Below are 12337 nucleotides of genomic sequence, written 5' to 3'. Positions count from 1 at the left end.
TAATATGTGAATAATGAATATATGTTGACTGTTTGTAATGTTTATTAGAAATGCCAATAAAGATCTATAAACAAAATAAACTGTTTGTTGATTGCTTCTTCTGGAACTTTAATTGGAAAAGGTAGGAGCGAAATCAGCAGGGACTACTTACAAGAGGAGGGAAATGGGTCAGGCCACATATTTGTCTAAGATGTCTTTAGGAGCTGTGGCAATAACTGATCTGCCCAATAAAAGAAACTGTAGTAGGCAAAGGTCAAGCGCAGAACCTGATTGAGTGGAAGACAGGAGTTCTTCAATGAGTTATAGGGATAAAGGAATGGGATTAAACAGAGGTGGTGAAGTAGAAGAGCAGACCATACTGAATAAGCAGGCATACGAGCAGAGCAAGAGGAAGCAGAAGGAGAGGACTTTCAAATTGAATCAATTTTGTTTGACTAGAAGGCAGAGAGCTTATTGCATAGAGACAGAGGTTGGGGGAAAAAAGGAAAAACAACATTCAGGTGATGCTAAAGTATAGACATGGATTGTTTATGAATAGGGAACCAATGAGATCTGCAAAGATGAGCAGAGATGGACAATTTGCGAGGAAGTTTGAGCAGCAGGTAGACAGACTCATTTTGAGTTAGTTGAAGAGGTTTAACTCGTAAAGCGGGCAGCTCCAAATATAAAGCACTAGCACACTGCAGACTAGAGACAGCAATGGCTTCAATATTCTGAACATTAGTATAGGCTGGAGGGGGAGAATTGTATTCAAAATCATCAAATGGAAGAACACATAGAAAGATTTTCAGCAGATGGGTAGGAGTGGGACATTGCTCGAGAGCATCTAGGAGGAGCGCCCTCTACAACCACCTCTGTTTTGTCAGCGTTTAGTTTCAGGAAGTTATGAATAATCCAAATAGCTACAGGCACAAAAGAAGTCCAAAAGTAATCACGTGCCAGTTCATTATTCCCACCCAGCCTGATTATTGATATGTATCCACAAAGTTGTGATATTTGCAACTAAAGTAAATCTGTCTGGTACTATTGTAGTTTTTTTTGGCTAGAATAGTAACAACAAACTAATGCAAATGAATAATTGTGCTACTAAATGCCTAATATAAATAAGGTATTTATTTTCAATAAATGAGGATTCTTTCATTTAACACATTATCTTGTCTTCACAGACTACAAATACAGTTCCATCATTTGTTTTTCATGTAGCAAACACCAAATGTGCACACCTGTCCCCTTCTTTTAAATCAAGCTGGTGGTCCACCAAGCTAGCCCCTGCCTCTCTGCGCCCCCTCTATCCTCTTGATAGAGAGTTCTGGGCAGTGATGGCCATAATAAGTTTCTGGATTTGCAGATACTGTATCATGGAACATTCACCGACAAACATTTTGTGTGTGTGCTTGTGCAGCAGTGATTGTCTGTCACTCCTGGTGAGTCTAATATTTTGTTACAGACCATGAAAGGTACGACTTATGGTCCATCTCGCCTCAAAGTATACTTAGCAACACTACCCGCCACTCTTTCACAGTTAAATGGAATAGCGTCATTTTTTGGGGAGTTTAAACAGTGTGTTCTCTACTACCCCACCTGGCCGCAGGCCCCAGATTCATTGTTCTTTGCAAGGCACACCCGCTTTTTTTTGCCACCCCTTTTCGGCCTTATAGAAACGGCCTCAGACACTTTCATTGAATACGTGGTATAGGACAAGCAGTGAAATGTCATTTGTCACCAAGAACACGTTAGAAACCGTATATTGAGTTCTTGCACCCAGCAGAAACCTTCTAGAGAACTTCTGAACTCCACAATGAAGGCACAAACATACAGAGAGAAAACATGCCTAGTCTCTTACAGTACATGAAAACGAGCCAAAGATGAGGAATATCAAGTTGGCGGGTGAGGAACTGGGTGACTAATTAAGACTCAAGTTCATAGTTTTTCATTAATGGGAAGTGTTTGGAAGGGAATGATTTTTGATGCACTGTTACTCTTCCCATGAATGATGTGGACAATTCATAAATTCAAGAGATATCCTATGTGAATTTAATGAATAATAATTAACTTCAGTTGAAGAACCTATAGTTGAGTTTTGAATAAAGCTTTTTTGAAGGAGATTCCAAGTGGACAAAGCTAGTGCAATTGAGGGACGCTTCCCAGCGGGGCAGCACAACAGTTTCATTTCAAGTTTTACGTCCTGGTTCAGAGGACATACCTCAATGCACGCCCACCAAATGGAATACCTGGGTGGCAACACTTAGCCAAATTCTGAGTCACCCACGGTGTGCGAGATCCATTACCTATTGATAAATGTTTTAATGACACAATACTCATCAATTGTCCTCAGCCCAGACATTATACTGGGCAGGCAGTCCCAGCTTTGTTGTGTACTCAGGACTGGATGTGAGCTACTATAAATTGTTGGAAACTTGAGTTTGAACCTTGGCATCACTTTTTCAAGTGATGTGGTCTTGTGCTAATATTCTATAGTCCAAATGTTCCGAACACACAGAGTTTAGAAATATGAAGCCAATTAAGCATATCCCTTAAAAAGAAAAGGACACTGATCAACACTTTACAATAGAAGCATTACCTCCTGCTAAAGCCATTTGAAATTGCTCAGTAACTCATTAGCACAATGTCTTTCTAAACCATTAGGCATGCCACGTAAAGCCCTACTCGTACATTTAGTGGGAGGTTTCCAAATAAGTAGCAATTAATCACCTTCTGTTTTAGATCTCTAAAATGCCATTGTTCGTTTCAGGACACTTTATGTAGCTCTAGAGAAGGGGTATTCAAACTGTGGGGCGCGACCCCCAGGGGGGCCGTGGAGTGATAGAAAGGGGGTTGCACCTTCTCAGTCACACTTTTGCCCAGGCCCATAGCTTCAGGTTCCCCTTGTGTGTCTCAGCCTGGGCGGCTGCAGTGCAGCTCGAGCTGCTGGGGGCTTGGCTGGGCAGTGTCTGGAGTCTTATCTCCGGCACGCCCGAGTTTTTCACAGGTCATTAAAGACCATTAGCATATTTACATACCTTTTGTAAACTGGTTACAGAGGCTTCATATTTTTTCTAGTTCCAGTACCCCCTGGGCCCCCACTCTGCCTATTCCTTACATTTGCATTTTACATTTACTGGTGTAGTGTGAGAATGCATTCAATGAAAAGGAATATAAAGTAGGGTTGCTTAAAACAAATGCCAGGCCTGTGTTGTTTAAAGAGCCTGCTAAAATGTCCTCTTGACACTAAATAAAGTTATGAATAAAAAAATATGTATTCATTTGTTATGTGACTTTTTTCCCCTTTAATTATCAGCCATTGATCATTGGGGCAGCCCTAGAACACAATTAAAAGTGCTTTCTATTTATATTTGCTGTTCTAAGTATGCACAGATAAGAGTGCAGAAAATAAAGCTTTAGGTGTCTGCTTATTTTTGTACCATCTGGGACATCAAAAATAATGAGCAGGCAACCCTAATCATAGGACTGGGAGTGGGACAGCAGTGATAGGGGAAGAGAGGGAGTACTGGGGTGGGTGCAGAACAGTGATTAATTTGTAATAAAACATGCGTCAGGGCCCTCACCATTAGACCACTGCAACTTTAACTACCCACCCATTGCCTTGGGCCAATGACAATACCTATGCAACTACGAACCATAACACTTGCACAAGTGTGGCTATTCAGACTATTGCAAGCCTCCAAAGCTATAAGAGTGGCATGGGTGTCAGGAGTTTATAATTTTTAATGTATATTGAATTAATAAATAGCTCTTCTGCTCATCTCTAAATTACACAGATTAGACAGAGCCACCACGTGGAAGACTCTTATAGTGCCAGTGTGCACAATTAGGTGCCAGTGCCGAGCACTCAAAACCACCTTTTCAAATTAGGCACTGGTGCTGAGGTGACAGGGCAGAGGGACATTGGTTGAAGAAGGTGTTTAAGGACAAAGGTGTGGAAGATAAATGGGGGGACTGAATAGGTGTAAGATACAAATAGACAACATTTGAATGGAGAGACTTGAGGTGAATGAGAAGTGCTGAGGGGCACGGGAGGTGACGGGCCAGAGAGGCCATGAGATAAATGTGAGAGACTGTTAGAGATGAGGGCAGTGAAAAGACAGAATAGCAGAAGGTGGTTAAAGGTGAAGGGAGAGGTTGAATGGGAAGAGTTCAGGAATTGTATAAAGGGATGATAGAAGTGGCCTGCAAATTGAGAGAGGGATCCGGGAATTAAAGAGGAGAGGGGGCGAGAGGAAAGCGGCATAGGTAAACTGCTTAACTCTGCACAAGACCGCCAGGGTTTTAAGGGACCCCTGCTGGTCCCGGCCAGGGCCAGGTGAGCTTTTAATGTGGCAGCACATACTCCTGTGGAGTGGAAGGCCCATCACAAAGGTTAAATACACATCTGTCTGATGTTAATTGCTGTATTTTGGTTATAAACTGTTACTGATAGGGTGATATTGATTCTCTTTTTTTTTATTTCATTAAAAATATTTTTTTATTCACAGCAGCAGATTTAGTACAGAACAAAGCATAAACGATACACTTCTACTCCAAAGAATACAATCATAGTAGAAATCAATTCAAAATAAATAAATAAATCCATTAATGTCTCAGTCCCCAAAGTATTCCCTAAATGCTGCCCATATACTCAAACCAATCTTGCGTTTCTTCGCCCCTTTAACAGAGAACAAACCCCATTCTATTTTACAATAATTGTACATTTTAGCCCGCCACAATTCAAACACAGGAGAATCTTTCTGTAGCCATTCAGTGGCAATACATAAACGTGCAACTGTCATAGAGAAAAAAATAAGTTGTCTATGTACATATAATGGGTTATCCCTATTACTCTCAGGCCCCATCCCAATGACCATCATCGCAGGTGTAATGGTCATCCTAACTTTCATAACTAATGACAACATTTTTTCTATATCTGCTATAAATCTCGACAACTTATCACATTTACACTATCAGCATTATCCTCTTGACACCGGAAGCATTTACCATCAAATCTAGTCCCCCACTTAGCCATGCGCGCGGGAGTATAATATAAATCGAAGAGATTTTAAAAAATTGAGCCTTCAGATTTGCAGACATAAGTACTTCCCTAGATACTGCAATAAGTTTCTCGAGATTGATATCTGGCTCTCCCAAATCCCTAGACCATTTTACCATATACTTATCGAAATCATCCAAGTGATCACCTAGTAATAGTTGATATAATTCTCCAATTCTACATGGTCGCCTAATTTTAACCTATTAGGGGCTGGGGTTTCCTAATGAAATTAACTCGCTGTAAATAATTCCTTATCTGCAAATATTAAAAAAATTGTATTCTGGGAATACCATACTGTGAAACCAAATCATCAAAAGATTTACACACCCCTTCCGTGGAGTAGAAGTTACCTAAAATTCTGTTACCCTTTTTCCTACATGCTGAAGCAATATTATCCTGACATATACCTGGTAGCAACTTCACTGCGTACATAGGTGTATAATAAGAGATTTTCCCCACTTTTATCAATGCCCGAATTCGTTTCCACACTTTATAGGCACTAATTAAAACCTTAAATCGCGTTCGCTTGTAATAGCTGCCATCCACTTCAGTAAATAGACATTGCCTAGCAATAGGGCCCATTAACATTTCAAAAATCGTAGGTGCATTAGCCGTACTGCTAGCCCCTTGCCCAGTAAGTATCCACCACATTTTCAACAAAAAACAAGCATAATAATACAAAACAAAATCCGGAACTGCTAGGCCCCCTCTCTCAAAAGGTAGAGTCATAAAACGCATCGCCCGTCTGGGCTTCCCTGGTCTCCAAATAAATTTGCCACAAATTGACTGAAGATTTTGTAGCCTAGCATTTGTTACTTCCAAGGGTATGCACCGAAATAAATAAAGAACCTTAGGTAAGATCTTCATTTTAATGATGTTACAGCGTCCTATTATTGTGAAATTGAGCCGACCCCATCTATCCAAAGAATTTTTAATATTTCCAATCAAGGAGTTCGAATTTACCTCCATCAGCTCATTAATAGTTGATCGTATTTGTATACCCAAATATGTTACTTCTTTTGTTACTCGGTCATCTCTAAGCTGGGTACTATTTGAACCAAAAATTTGTGTTTTAGACACATTGAGCTTATACCCTGACTTCGCCCCAAACTCAGACGCTAGCCTCTCAATTTCATCCATTGCGCCAGCAGGGTCCACAGTGATTACGGCTATATCGTCAGCGTATGCAAGTACAGAAAATTCATAACCGTGAACCAAAAAGGGAGGGATTCGAATATTATGCAATAAACGTTCCAAAAAGGGATTTATGTACAAAGCAAATAATAAGGGAGAACAAAGACAACCCTGGCGTGTACCTCGGGTAATGGGGACCACATCTGGAAGTAAACCCATTGCAGGAATCTTGGCAGTGGGCACCTCGTACAATGCCTGTATAGCTGTTAAAAACTTCTGTCCAAAACCATTTCGATCCATTAACTGCCATAAATATCCCCACTCCACTCGATCGAACACTTTTTCCGCGTCCAACAGTATTAGTGCTAGTTCCCTATTTTCAACGCTAGCAATATCAAACAGTGTGACAACTTTATTAATGTGTTCCGTGGTTCCGCGTTGGGGAATAAAACCATGCTGATTCAAAGACACCAGGGAGGTAATAACAGAGGAGAGTCGTTAGCCAAAATTTTAGAGTAAATTTTGTTGTCACAATTTAATAAAGAAATCGGACGATAAGACCCTACCAAATCTGGAGGTTTACCCTTTTTGCAAAAAACCGCAATTGTGGCTTCTGATCATGATTTAGGCGGTTGTCCAGCTTGTGCTTGCTGAAATACCGGAAAAAGCGGAAAAAAAGCCTATACACCTCCACCAGTATCCGGTCAGGTTACGCTGCTTTTCCTGCCGCTAAGCTTTTTACAGCCCTTTCTAATTCTATCATAGATATCGGAGAGTCAAGCTGCTCTGCCAACATAGGATCTAATTGTGGCACTTCCTCGTGTCCCATTCTACTGACCCCCGTCTCCCCCTCCCTGATGAGTATACAAAACAGCATAGAATTCCTGCAAAATAGAAAGTATCTTTTGCGGATCCGAGTGTGCCACCCCATTCTGATCTTTCATTGTTTGAACAGCTCTCGCAGATCCCTTCATTCGTATACACAGCGCCAGTGCTCGTCCAATAGTCTCGGCAAATTCATGAAGTTGTTGTTTCGAGATAAGATATTTCCTGGCATTCTCTTCACTCCAAAAGCCCAAAACCCTTGCCCTGCATTTAGCTACTATATTTAATGGCTCCGAGATGTCCTGCAAGCCAGACATGATTCCTATTGTTAAAACACATTCTGCTACCCTAAGCGCCTCGTAATACCCGGCCAGCTCCTTCTTTTGTTTCTTCTGTAGATATAGGCTAAACCTAAGCACTTCACCTCGAAAACAGGCTTTAAAAGAATCCCAAATTATATTAAGAGGTGCTGACAACCTGTTTCGCAAAAAGAAGTCCTTAATCCAAAAACCCATATGTTCCTTAAATTTATCATTTAAACACAATTTCCTATCAAATGTGAAAGAGTTGTACGGCCTCCTTACCCTAGTGGCCACTAACTCTAGGACTAAAGGGGCGTGATTGGACGAAATCCTTGGAAACACCTGAATAGATGCACCATTTAATAAAGAAGTAGATGCAAAAAAATAGTCCAGCCTAACTCATTTTTTATGTGGGTGTGAATAAAAAGTAAATCCCAACTGCTGTCCCTTTATTCTACCCCACACATCCACCAAACCATAATCAAAAAGTGCTTTAAAAACTTTAGGTTTCCGTCCAACATATTTCTGGGGCCCCTCTAATAATGCCTGATTTGTTAAATTAATATTAACATCCCCACATATTATCAGAGGAGCTGGCCATACCGCTAATTCTGTATTTAAATCATACAAAATCCCTGGTTCATCCAAATTGGACCCATAAACAGTACAGAGCGTAAAACAGTAACCTTCTACCCCACACTCAACAATGGCCCACCTACCCAACTTATCCGCCAACCTTCGCCCACACTTCATAGAGCCACTAGACGCTAAAATTGCTACCCCCCTAGTTGTACCAAGCTGACCGGAAGCAGATAATAATACAAACCCTAGATCTTTCAATATCGCTCTATTAGGCCAGGGTATATGTGTCTCCTGTATGCAAAGCAAGTCGGGCCGAATTTGACGAACTTCCGCTGCCACTTTTTGACGCTTTGCCCAGTTATTAAGACCTGATACATTTAACGTGCATATTATTATTCCTTTACCCGACATTATTAAAGATGTAAATCAATTCTCTCTTCACAGCCCCTGCTAATCTATGGCAAGAAAAAGGAAAAAGGCAAAAAAAACTTGCATCTCCCACTTGTCTTCTATAACCTCTTCGGTATACATTTTGGTGTAAATTTTGCAATTTGTACCATTTCCTGCTGCTATGAAAATGTTTCCCCCTTTTTAAACCCCACCAAAAAGAACCCATCCCCCCTCAACCCCTCCCTTAGACCCCTCCCTCCCAGTCTGCCCTCCCCCCTCATTAACGAGGCTTTAGGACTTATGGTCCTGTAGATGCGAGCTCACCCACACCCCCTGCCTTTGCCCGCGGGCCATATTGCCATCCTTACTATTAATACACACAACAAAAATAATTAGAAAAGCAGGAATAAAGGAAAAACAGGACAGTCAGTAAATTCCTTTGCCCTATAATCTAAGAACACAACATTCCCTATTAACTGATCAACTGATTATACTACATCGGGCCCAGAAATTCTTTAGCTGATCCAATTGTTGTAAAGAACCGTGTACGTTCTTTATAAATTACTTTCATTTTAGCTGGAAACATTAAGAATGCCTGAGTCCCCTTAGCTTGAAATTCAGGAATCATCTGACGATACTGCCAGCGTAGTTCTACTGATTGCTTACACAAATCAGGGCGTACAAAAAATTCAAAGTCACCTCCACTTCTTTTCTTGTCCGGCCGTGCTTTCAAAAATACCTCATGGCGAGCGAGAAAGCTATTAAATGCCACTAATGTAGCTCTCGGTTTCTGGTCTCGCTGGTCAGCTCTGATGGAAAATGGAAATTGATGCGCCCGCTCGACCTCCCTATCCCAAACCCACTTTGTAACTTCCGGCAACGCTTTTCTTAGTAGGTCTATAATAAACCCTCGAGGATTTGACCCCTCCTTCCCTTCAAGTATTGGTAAAACCCTCAAATTATTCCGGCGAGACCTATTTTTCATGTCCGCTAGCTTCCAGTTGATGTTTTCCTTGGTAGCCAAGTGTGTCTCAATAACTGTCTTCTGTTGAGCTACTTCGTCCTCTAGACTAGATATGCGTACCTCTACTTCATTTACTCTTGACAAAAATTCAGCATGTGATTTGACCAAGCGCCTAACCGAATTCTGCAATTTCCGACAAGAGTTCTGAGCCCTTTGACTCTCTTCTCGAGTCTCTTCCCGATGCTGCATAATAGATTGATAAATCAGGGCCAATGAAATTTCTTTCGCCTCTATCCCTGGATCCGCCGATCTATCGCCCTCCTTCGCAGGATTTCCTGGATCCACCTCTTTTCCATTCGCATTCAGATAGAGTTTTCTCACTGTTTGTGCATCGTTCTCTGGCTGGTCATCCAAGTCCAAACTACTATGCATGCTTCCATCCCCCATGCTCATGTGTATTGCATACTGTTGCACAAGGTCCTCCAAGGAGGACATCGACTGTTCTGAAAAGGGAATAAAAGTCAGCAGAATCAGTCTCAGTGACCTGTAGCTGATATTCCTGATTGCCCTGTTTATCCACCTTTGAGCTATAATCATTTTGTCTGCTTCCAAGGATCCCGGGGCAGTCCCTGCAGCATTTACCACCTCGCTCTTATCAGTAGCGGCATCATCTGTCATTTCCTCCACCATTTCCACTAACAGATGATTAGCCGGGGTGCAAGGTATCCCGTTGCCCTGAGCCCCCTCGCTATTTTCGCCAAGCTCTGCTCCCACTTCAGCATCCACTTCGGCCAGGGCCCCAGAGCTCTGCTCTGTTAACTGAGTTTTGCTACCCCGCTGCTGCCTTCCCATCTCCTTGTTCTTGGCTGCCAAAAATAGCTCCGGAATTTCTTTCTCTATAGTTAATGCTGCTGCTGCTATTTTAGCCCGAGTCGCAGTCACACCAGAGCCGAGGTCCAATACCTTATCCAACTTGTCCGTCAGCGTGGCTCCCCCCGCCTGAGCAGACCCGGTTGCCGCCTCCACACCGTCTGCCAGTTCCACGGCTGCTCCTCCCTGCGCTCTATTTCGTCCATGGTTGTTTTTCGGCGGCATCTCTCCTCGCTGTTCCCGATGTTCTCCTTGCTGTAAGCTGCCCTCCGGAGAGCAGCTGAATGAAGCACAGGCGAGCCAGTCCTCCAGAAACGCCGACCGGCTGCTCCTCTGTAGCCACCACGCTCTCAACGCCGCAGACAGCCGCAGCTGCAGCATCCGATCCTGCAACCCGCTACAACCAAGCTCACAGGAAGCCTCAGGATCCTATAACCAGCGGTAAGTTATGGCCATAGCTTTCCGAAGCCGGAATACATTCCTCCTTTCTCCTTTACTCCCGCTGAGGTATGCCACCCATGAGGTCCGGCAGGAGCGGCTCGCTTGCGCGTCCATCGCAGACGCCATCTTGCTTTTTCCCGGCTAGTGACAGGTGGGTGATATTGATTCTCAGTGTTACTGTGTGTAAAAAAACAATGGAGCAATGCTAACCCAAAATACGCGCCATCACTTAACATTATTAAAATTTTCTTCCCACACAATTTGGTCAAGCCTGTCACGTAATTTGGTGCTCACTTGCCTCATAATCCAGTAGCCCTGCCTACAGGTTTAGACATTTTTGTCAGTGGGTCCTTACGCCTGAAAATGTTGACAGGGGGGTCTCTGCATCCTAAAGTTTGAAGACCTCTGCTCTAGAGGAACATAGCAAGGTATGCCCCTATCACTACTCTCCCTTAAGGGCATGTGCCCACAACACCATGAATAAACAAAACATGTAGATATTTTTAACACATACCTTGCAGGCTTTACTAAGGGGATTCCTGGAAATACATTTTACAAGATACGTGGAGAATTCAGAGCTCCATGTAAACCTATCTCTTCTCTGCCCCCTGTAAGATCCTGGGTGTACCTGTCAGATTGTAATGGAAAAACGAATAAATGAGGATATTGCTTTTATAAACTAAACACTAAATAAAAGGGGAAATAAGGAAAAAAAGATATACACGAAAAGGGAACAAAGAAGCAAAATAAAGAACAAGAAAGGAACTAAAGAGAAAAGAAAAGAAATAATGAAAGCGGAAAAGAAGCAATGAAGGATGTAAAGAAGTAAGAAGGAAAGGAAAGTAAATGAGGAAGGAAAAAAAGTGGAACAAGTAACAGGAGAGGTAAACCGGAGGAAAGAAGGAAGAACTCAAGGAACGAGAATGAATGAATGAATCGAATTATGGAATGATAGAAGAAAAAGAGTAAAAAAAGAACTGATAGAAGGAAAGAGAAGAGTAGGAAAGAAAGACGGAAAGGAAAGAGAGAAAAATTGATGGAAGGAAATAATGTAGGGATGGGAGAGAACGTAGAATAAGTAAGGTGAGAAGAAGGGAAAGGAAGAAGGAAGAAAGGAGAAGACGGAAGAAAGGAGGGGAAGAAAGAAGAAAGGAAAGAAATAAGATGAAAAAAACGAAAAATGGAAGAGAGAAGGGCGAAAGGAGAGAAAAAAGGAACTGACGGAATTTCTGTCAGGTAACTCATTGAAGGAAATTTACGTCTACGCAGTTCACTGACCTCTCGCCAGACTGGGACATCGCGGGGCCTCGAGGTGAAAGTGAGGCTGCGAGGAGACGCTGGGCATCAGATACGTCGTCCAAAGGCTGTGCGGGAAAGTGCTAGCAAATCACTGCTCTTTTCATGGTAAGCCACCGCCCGCGCTGACAAAGAGCGCTGCTGATTTGTTGGCTTGAGAGCATTCCGCCGTACTTGAGCGATATTGTTCAAATTTTTAATTTACGTCACCTGACGGATTTCTTTTAACTGAGGAAACTTCTGTTGTGCTGAGGAGTGGATAGCTGCGAGGAACAATGAAGTTACCAGGTGAGGTGAGATAAAGGAGTAGGACATTGAACTCTTGTAACTGCGGTCAGAGACGGGCTATAAGTGAAATTAAACAAGCATTTTCATTGCAGTAATGACAATGCTTTTTATTTATGTTTTAAAAACCAAAACATAAATAAAAGGCATTGTTATTTACACTGCCAATAGCTGAAACTCGCGTATATGCGAGATCTATTTACA

General features: G+C 42.2%; 1 long non-coding RNA gene across 4 annotated transcripts in view; it reads right to left on the bottom strand.

Moving 5' to 3' along the window:
- LOC144756284 (uncharacterized) overlaps positions 1-11909 on the bottom strand; it is a 540171-nt gene extending 528262 nt beyond the window's left edge. For all 4 annotated transcript variants that reach the window (XR_013595113.1, XR_013595111.1, XR_013595112.1 and 1 more), the window contains exons 1-2: positions 11831-11909; positions 11067-11180 (exon numbers count right to left, since the gene is read on the bottom strand). This is a non-coding gene — a long non-coding RNA (uncharacterized LOC144756284). The remainder of the gene's footprint in view (positions 1-11066; positions 11181-11830) is intronic.
- Positions 11910-12337: the final 428 nt, after the last annotated feature.

Source organism: Lissotriton helveticus, chromosome 5_1 (assembly GCF_964261635.1).
Source record: "Lissotriton helveticus chromosome 5_1, aLisHel1.1, whole genome shotgun sequence".
NCBI lineage: Eukaryota > Metazoa > Chordata > Amphibia > Caudata > Salamandridae > Lissotriton > Lissotriton helveticus.
Note: the sequence above shows the minus strand (reverse complement) of the source record. Positions and strands in the feature narration are given on the sequence as shown.